Source organism: Natator depressus, chromosome 6 (assembly GCF_965152275.1).
Source record: "Natator depressus isolate rNatDep1 chromosome 6, rNatDep2.hap1, whole genome shotgun sequence".
Taxonomy (NCBI): domain Eukaryota; kingdom Metazoa; phylum Chordata; order Testudines; family Cheloniidae; genus Natator; species Natator depressus.
The window spans coordinates 117,879,550-117,888,366 of NC_134239.1; positions in this window are offsets into that span (position 1 = coordinate 117,879,550).

The following is an 8,817-nucleotide window of genomic DNA, read 5'->3' on the forward strand; positions in this document are numbered from 1 at the left end:
CTAGGCACAGGCAGAACCAACTGGGCTCTTACAGGTAAGGAGTGGGGCAACCAAAGGGATGCACCATGTGGTCAGTAGGGGTGCTACTGAGCAGCTGCATCACAGACTGGACAGAAGGTGTGGAGAGCACTCCTGACTCAGATCAGAGCTGCTCCTGGAGCTGTGTAGGGGAAGTGGCAGGAGGCAATGTTCCATAGCAATGATTCAAACATTTAAGTTTAGAAGTCAGAGGGCATGGCTCAGAGAACACACTTTCCATTTGCAGAACAAATAGATGCAACTACTCTAAAGAGTCAAGGCACTAAAATCTTTTACAAACTACGTCCCCAATCCTGCAGACTCTTAATGAATAACTTTATACATATGAGTAATCCTATTTAGATCAATAGAACTACTCACCTGCAAAAAGCTACTCAGGTGTATAATGGTTTGCAGGTCTGGGTTCAGTGGACTCAGTCCAACTCTCATTATGATAGTGGAAAGACTCCTACTGACTTCAGTGGGAGCAGGACTCCTACAAACATAGCCTCGGTGTAGGAGAAATATGATTGCAATGCAATCATGGTACAATTTTCATGTTGTCACATAGGACTAATATCTCTTGTCTTTTGCAATACAGTACAGGTAAAATAAATTATGTTAATATAGTATTAAGAAAATGTTCTATGCTGAATATAATACATTAGTTTAGTACCTTTTGTTCCAAAAGATGTCAAAGTATTTTACATATGCAGCATGACAAGCATACGTGGTGCTTTACCAAACACAGAAGGACAAGGTCCTTTCCCAACAAGCTTGCAATCGAACTCAGACAAATACAAAACAGGAGACAACTGTGCCAGCACAAATACATGCCAATACTTTGTTGGTGAAGAGATTAACATAGGAAGGCCTTACGAAGGAAGCTTTACATAAACACAGGCACACAGACAAACAGTAAGAAGCATCTGGGAAAGAGAATAACAACTAGAACATAGCACACAATGCAACCACAACTAGGGAGAGTGAAGAGAGGAAATTTTGGCCAGAGTCAGTGCATTTAGCATTGAAGGCTCCACAGCAATATTAACTATGTCTCCTTGATCATGTGGATTATGGGTCTGATCCTGTGAGTGGTAAACAGAAGTGAGATACACTGGAAGCAATTGGCACCTCACAAGATTGAGTCCTATGACAAAAGCGTTCATTATATTCCATCATATATAGATCACTCTGCTTCTGTGTTATACCCCCTCTGCCATGCTGTGTCTATCTTGTCAATTTAAATTATAAACTCTTCAGGGCAGGTGCTGTCTGCTACTCTGTCTGTACAGTGCCCAATACAATGGGGCCCATAGTTGATTGACATAAATAAATAACAATAACAAACAATAATAAATGCTCATACAAAGCTGGGTAATGTGATATACTATTCAATAATGACACATAAGGAGCTACACTTGTTAAAGGAGACGTTTTGGTGCATATAGGTAACCTTTTGCATGCCTGTATACATATTGTATAATGTTGTAATGAATTGTCCTAGGGGTGCAAGTTGGCGTTGCTGTAATATCCTTAACTCCCTGACTTTTATTTACGTAGGTTCTTAATTTTAACAAGCCAAAGTCATTTTTGCATGCAACTGTGTTTTTCTTTAAAAAAAAAAAAAAGTGGTGTCTGTGAAGTTTAAATAGAAATGGCAGGGTGAATAGCTGCTGCAGTCGGATACATATGCCATAGACTCTTGTTATCACTTTGAGGTTTCTCATCCAAGAACGGATGAAGGCCAGTTTTGCTTAGCTTATGAGATGTGACAATATCGTAGCTCACGGCAGCATGGCTGTGGACTTGTGATATTTTTGTTGTTCTGCTCACCGAAGCCTCAAGGACAGAAATAATAAGAACAGGTATCAAAACTAGGTTTCAGAGTAACAGCCGTGTTAGTCTGTATTCGCAAAAAGAAAAGGAGGACTTGTGGCACCTTAGAGACTAACCAATTTATTTGAGCATGAGCTTTCGTGAGCTACATTTCGATGAAGTGAGCTGTAGCTCACGAAAGCTCATGCTCAAATAAATTGGTTATTCTCTAAGGTGCCACAAGTCCTCCTTTTCTTTTTATCAAAACTAGATCTCCCACATAAACACTGAAGAGCACTACCACTAGGCCACCAGGCAGGAGAGCAGATACTTACCTTTCAAAATGAAGCACAGCCAGCCTAAAGATAGGGAGAAATTCACTGGTGCATTGCAGCACCTTTATACCAACTTAAGAGGGCCACAGAACCACTGTAACAGTCCTCTCGGGAATTCCCCTGATGTAATGGGGAGTTCCTGGCAGGTGCAGAGGTGTCCCCGTTGGCTCTCTGCCACTCCCACAGGAGCACCGGCAGAGTGGATGTGTTGGGGCATTTCTGGGGGGGAGATAGAAAGTGACAGTGGCATTCCTGTGCCCTGTCCTGGCTCCTTCTGACTGCTGGAATGGTGCTTTAATCTGCACTGGGAGCTGAAGTGGCCCCTGCTGACCCCATCATAAGGAGGTGCAAATCTGCCTCAGTGCATGTGGAGGGTTGATTTGGCCCCTTAGAACACTAGGTAAATAGCACAAGGAAAGGTACTAGTCAGGTCAAAACCTGTAGAGCTGTGAAAATTAGACAGGATCAGGCTTATTCTAGCCATTAGCATAATTTGTTTTCAAGCTTGCCGTTGCAATCCTTTCAGCTGCAGCTAACTTTGATACCTGTCGTGCTCATTTTAGGAGGCACTTGTATATCTTTACCACCACAATCTGGGTTTGTTATACCATTAAGGTTTGAAGAGTTTATGGACCACTGTACATGTGACAAATGTAGATTGTGCCTCACAGTATATCCCCCAAATGCCTCGTCCTGTCTAGTTGTAAGTGACTCAAGCAATGAGACTCCAGATTAACACTACAGTCACACAGGTGTAGTAGATCCTTTGAGATCCTTGGATGGAAGGCACTAGATAAAAGCTCAGTGTGGCATATTATTAATAGTATCCACGTTAATTGTTTAGAAAGTGTAAAATCTCACTGCATGAACTGGCTGAGGAGTTGTAAGTGCTATGGTCTCATTATGCACAGTTCAGACAGGCACCTTTGTGTGCATTTCTTTCATGCCAAATATACACACAATCTGTAGTAAAGACCTATCCATCAAACGGTGGTAGTATTTCAGAACAATATTAAAAATGGAAGGTTGTTCAGCAATTACACATTTCCCTTAAAAATGGTACTATAGTCGATTTAAAGATGATATGAAGTATAAATGTTTTCCCCGACATGAAATTTCAAGCCACTTAACTTCAACAATTTCTTATACACTTTTCCCCTCTCATCTTGCCAGTGCCTGCTAACAGTAACTCATTATAGTATGTAGCAACTTAGTCACTTTTCCTGACCTTTATACATGTACAAAGTTCACTAAGTTATTTCGTTAGCAGAACTTCCTGAATAACCTATTACTTACATATGACTAATTACACCTCATTCACAGCAGGCTGGGCATTGAGTCAGAAAGTAGCTCAATGAGGATGGAGCAGGAAATAGGGAAGAGAACAAGTCAACAAAAGGATGCCGGACCTTTTTCCTTCTCGGTTTCCTGATGTGCTTGCTCAGTGGTTCAGATACCACGGTGATGGATGAAAAGGAGCTGTCTTGAGCTCCAGTTCGGGTCTCATTGAAAGAAATGGCGAAGCTTCTATTGACTTCAGTGGGAACATGGTCAGGACCTTAATCTTGCTGGACACCCTTCTCTCCTGACTGCAGCAGGACACACATACAGACACTCCCCAGGTTACGCAAGACCCGACTTACGCAAATCCGCACTTACGGAAAAAGTTCTGTAAGCTAGAAATAGGAGGGTTTTTTTTGTTTTTTTGCATAATGGTTGGGTATACGTTTCCGATTTACGCAACATTTGAGCTATGCAAGGTGCTCTGGAAAGGAACGATTGCGTAAGTCAGGGAGCATCTGTAATTCCCATTGACTTTGAATTGACAGTGAAGTCTATTGTGATTGCAACATTAATATCCATCAACTTTGTAAATAAGCCCCTGATGCCACAGTGATAGGCACCATATAAATCAATACATATTTGTCCACAAATCAGATGCAACCCACTATACTCCTTCTGGAAGCACCTACTGGAAGGGTATGTCCTCACCACAGAGTTAGACTGGCTAGACTAGCATGGGTGGAGCATCCCTACTGCAGAGCCCTATGCATGAGACTGCATCCATAATGGTGCTAACCTAGCCCTTGTGCTGTGTTGAATTTCTAGCAGGATAGCCTATGGTTCTTAGCTGTGCATTAGACTGGGCCACTCCTTTGAATTCATTTGCTGTGTGTGTGGAAGAACTTGTCTGTCCTTCCTGGGTTCCTGTGCAAGGGGTCTTGTGAGTCTTACTGATGTCACATCACAGATTTACCATGAGGCTAGTGTCAGCTTCTGGCCATCTGGCAGCACGGGAGAGAGATTTGCTGGATGGCATCTCTGTTTAAATGCTGAGGAAGTGCAACAGAAGTGGGGCAGGCAAACATAGGTTTAAAATGCGGTGCAGAATAAGGGAGGAGTTCGACAAAAAGTACTGCTCAGGTGCGATAGGATAGGAGGACTAACAGCACTTGGGCTTGATTCGCCTGCATTCACACAGCCAAGTAGGCAGGTTGCCAGCTTGGGCTGAAGTGAAATCCAAGTTCAATTGCCAATTGCTGTGACGTTTTTCATGAGGCAAAGACCTGGAATAATCACCAACTCATTTTGCAATAAACAGCTGTTTTCCCGTAATATCTGTCCCTATTAACTGGATTCAAGCCTGTGACCGGGTAGTGAAAGCTACTGCCACAAGTTATTCCCTGAGTCTGCAACATTGGCTGAAGCAGAAGAGACGTGACCAGAAAAGGATACTACTCTTCTGCAATTGCTACGATTTCCAATAGTCTCTCCCAAGTCTGAGAGCACGTCTACAGTGCAATCCAAAGTGTAACTGCAACTCATGGAGCCATACCCGAGCTAGCTTTGGTTTAGCTAACTCAAATAACAACAGTGATGCTGCAGCGGCCCAGATGGCAGCATGCACTGTACAACTTCACTCAGGATCCTGGGTATGTGCTTGACCCTGGCCCGTGCTGCCGCCCTTGTTGCTACGGCTTCACTGCTATTTTTAAGCTCGCTAGATCAAAGCTAGCTCAGCTATCTACATGTGCTGCGGTCACAATTCTGATGGCAGTGTAGATGTACCCTTGAAGACTCTCCTCACATTCCTAATCCAGCCTCTTGTTCCTTCCTCTTAGCATTTGCATGTTAAAATATTTTAAGGCCAATGCCCTCTTTTAGGGCCTGGCTCCAAAGCCGGTTTAGGTCAATGGAAAGACTCACACTGACCTCAATGGGCTTTGGATCAGGCCATGTCTCTGCATACAAAGAGGATGCAGCGTGGCTGGTAACTTTTACTGTAATAAAAAAACCCGCCATCCAGTTCAGTCTGCCCAAATTCAGTATAGCTGAACTTTAAGGGAGAATATTGCTCTCATGAAGGAGACAAACTGAGAACACTGACCAGATGGAAGCATGGTGCATGCAGGTGCTACGCAAACTTCCCCTGCTGGCCTGCCAATGGACTATGCTGTGCCAGCCCCAGACCACTCTTGAACAGACACTGGTCAACGTATGGAGGGTTTCCTGATGTGGACAAACATTCACTAGGGATCAGAATGGTATCTACAAACTGCTCCACAGAGTAAGGATGATGATCTTGTAGTTAAGACGTTATCAAGGGACTCAGGAAGTCTGGGTTCAGTTCAGTCCTTCTGTGGGACACTGGGCAAATCAGTTTCTCTGTGACACATCTTCCCATCTATAAAATGGAGACACAAATGTTTCCTTTCCCCCACCCTTTGTCTTTTCTGGCAATCTCTTCAGAGTGTGGGCTGTCTCTTACATGTGTATGTAAAGTAGCTAGCACAATGGGGCCCTGATCTCAGTTAGGGCCTCTTGGTCCTGCTGCAATACAAATAAATAGGGTTGCCAGACACTTTTACTTGTGTCCAAAATACAGTATTTTAACTCACATCACTGGAGCTGAAAGGATACTCCAATGTGCCAACCAGCTCCACAGCGTAATCAACTTAGCTGCAAGGCATCTGCAAAGCTAGTTTTACTTTCTTCTTAGTCCAGCTTCCCTTCTGAATGCCTTATAAGTATAAGGGAAATGCTTTAAGAACATGTAATGGAAGCCAGGCAAACAGTAGGCAGGTGAAACATGAACTGGATTTCAGGAAGAATGTGTTCATACATACCAAAACCTACAGCAGAGGGGAACTGTATCTCAAAAGGAAAAGTGGTTTTTGCTTCACACAGACACTCGTTGCAAATACCCATGAACATTTTGGAAAACGTTTCTTTTCTCCCCTTCAGCTAATTTACAGCCTGGACTGCAGATTTGTGAGATTCTGTGTCCCACATAATCCAATATTCTGTTATTTCTGAAATAAGCTATGAGTGTTAACATGTATGAGTGTTAACATGTAACACAGGATAGGCTTCTAGGGGCACAAAGCTCTAAAGATATAGAGCAGGTTGCACAGAGGAGCCAAGAGGCCAGTGAAGAAGCTTGGCAACATGTGACCTCCAGAAGAGGTAAGCGGAATGTCCGGGTTCCAGTAACACAGACACAGGTAACCAACCGCTTTCATGTTCTCTCCACAGGTACCATTGCGGAGAGTGGACCAGATGATATGTCTGGGGGGAGAAAGCAGAAGGAGACTGCGCTGGTTGGAAGGCATGAGATGCGATGTCCTGAGGTTGGGGGTTCCACGACCACCACTCCCAAGAGGAGAAGGCGGGTGGTAGTGGTCGGGGACTCTCTCCTCCAGGGGACTGAGTCATCTATCTGCCGCCCTGACCGGGAAAACCGAGAAGTCTGCTGCTTGCCAGGGGCTAAGATTCGCGATGTGACGGAGAGACTGCCGAGACTCATCAAGCCCTCGGATCGCTACCCCTTCCTGCTTCTCCACATGGGCACCAATGATACTGCCAAGAATGACCTTGAGCGGATCACTGCGGACTACGTGGCTCTGGGAAGAAGGATAAAGGAGTTTGAGGCGCAAGTGGTGTTCTCGTCCATCCTCCCCGTGGAAGGAAAAGGCCTGGGTAGGGACCGTCGAATCGTGGAAGTCAACGAATGGCTACGCAGGTGGTGTCGGAGAGAAGGCTTTGGATTCTTTGACCATGGGATGGTGTTCCATGAAGGAGGAGTGCTGGGCAGAGACGGGCTCCATCTTACGAAGAGAGGGAAGAGCATCTTTGCCAGCAGGCTGGCTAACCTAGTGAGGAGGGCTTTAAACTAGGTTCACCGGGGGAAGGAGACCAAAGCCCTGAGGTAAGTGGGAAAGCGGGATACCGGGAGGAAGCACAGGCAGGAATGTCTGTGAGGGGAGGGCTCCTGCCTCATACTGGGAATGAGGGGCGATCAACAGGTTATCTCAAGTGCTTATATACAAATGCACAAAGCCTTGGAAACAAGCAGGGAGAACTGGAGGTCCTGGTGATGTCAAGGAACTATGACGTGATTGGAATAACAGAGACTTGGTGGGATAACTCACATGACTGGAGTACAGTCATGGATGGTTATAAACCGTTCAGGAAGGACAGGCAGGGCAGAAAAGGTGGGGGAGTAGCACTGTATGTAAGGGAGCAGTATGACTGCTCAGAGCTCCGGTACGAAACTGTGGTAAAACCTGAGTGTCTCTGGATTAAGTTTAGAAGTGTGTGCAACAAGAGTGATGTAGTGGTGGGAGTCTGCTATAGACCACCGGACCAGGGGGATGAGGTGGATGAGGCTTTCTTCCGGCAACTCACGGAAGCTACTAGATCGCATGCCCTGATTCTCATGGGTGACTTTAATTTTCCTGATATCTGCTGGGAGAGCAATACAGCGGTGCATAGACAATCCAGGAAGTTTTTGGAAGGCGTAGGGGACAATTTCCTGGCGCAAGTGCTAGGGGAGCCAACTAGGGGGGGCGCTTTTCTTGACCTGCTGCTCACAAACCGGGTAGAATTAGTGGGGGAAGCAAAAGTGGATGGGAATCTGGGAGGCAGTGACCATGAGTTGGTTGAGTTCAGGATCCTGATGCAGGGAAGAAAGGTAAGCAGCAGGATACGGACCCTGGACTTCAGGAAAGCAGACTTCGACTCCCTCAGGGAACAGATGGCCAGGATCCCCTGGGGGACTAACATGAAGGGGAAGGGAGTCCAGGAGAGCTGGCTGTATTTCAAGGAATCCCTGTTGAGGTTACAGGGACAAACCATCCCGATGAGTCGAAAGAATAGTAAACATGGCAAGCGACCAGCTTGGCTTAATGGTGAAATCCTAGCGGATCTTAAACATAAAAAAGAAGCTTACAAGAAGTGGAAGGTTGGACATATGACCAGGGAAGAGTATAAAAATATTGCTCGGGCATGTAGGAAAGATATAAGGAGGGCCAAATCGCACCTGGAGCTGCAGCTAGCAAGAGATGTCAAGAGTAACAAGAAGGGTTTCTTCAGGTATGTTGGCAACAAGAAGAAAGCCAAGGAAAGTGTGGGCCCCTTACTGAATGAGGGAGGCAACCTAGTGACAGAGGATGTGGAAAAAGCTAATGTACTCAATGCTTTTTTTGCCTCTGTTTTCACTAACAAGGTCAGCTCCCAGACTGCTGCGCTGGGCATCACAGAATGGGGAAGAGATGGCCAGCCCTCTGTGGAGATAGAGGTGGTTAGGGACTATTTAGAAAAGCTGGACGTGCACAAGTCCATGGGGCCGGACGAGTTACATCCG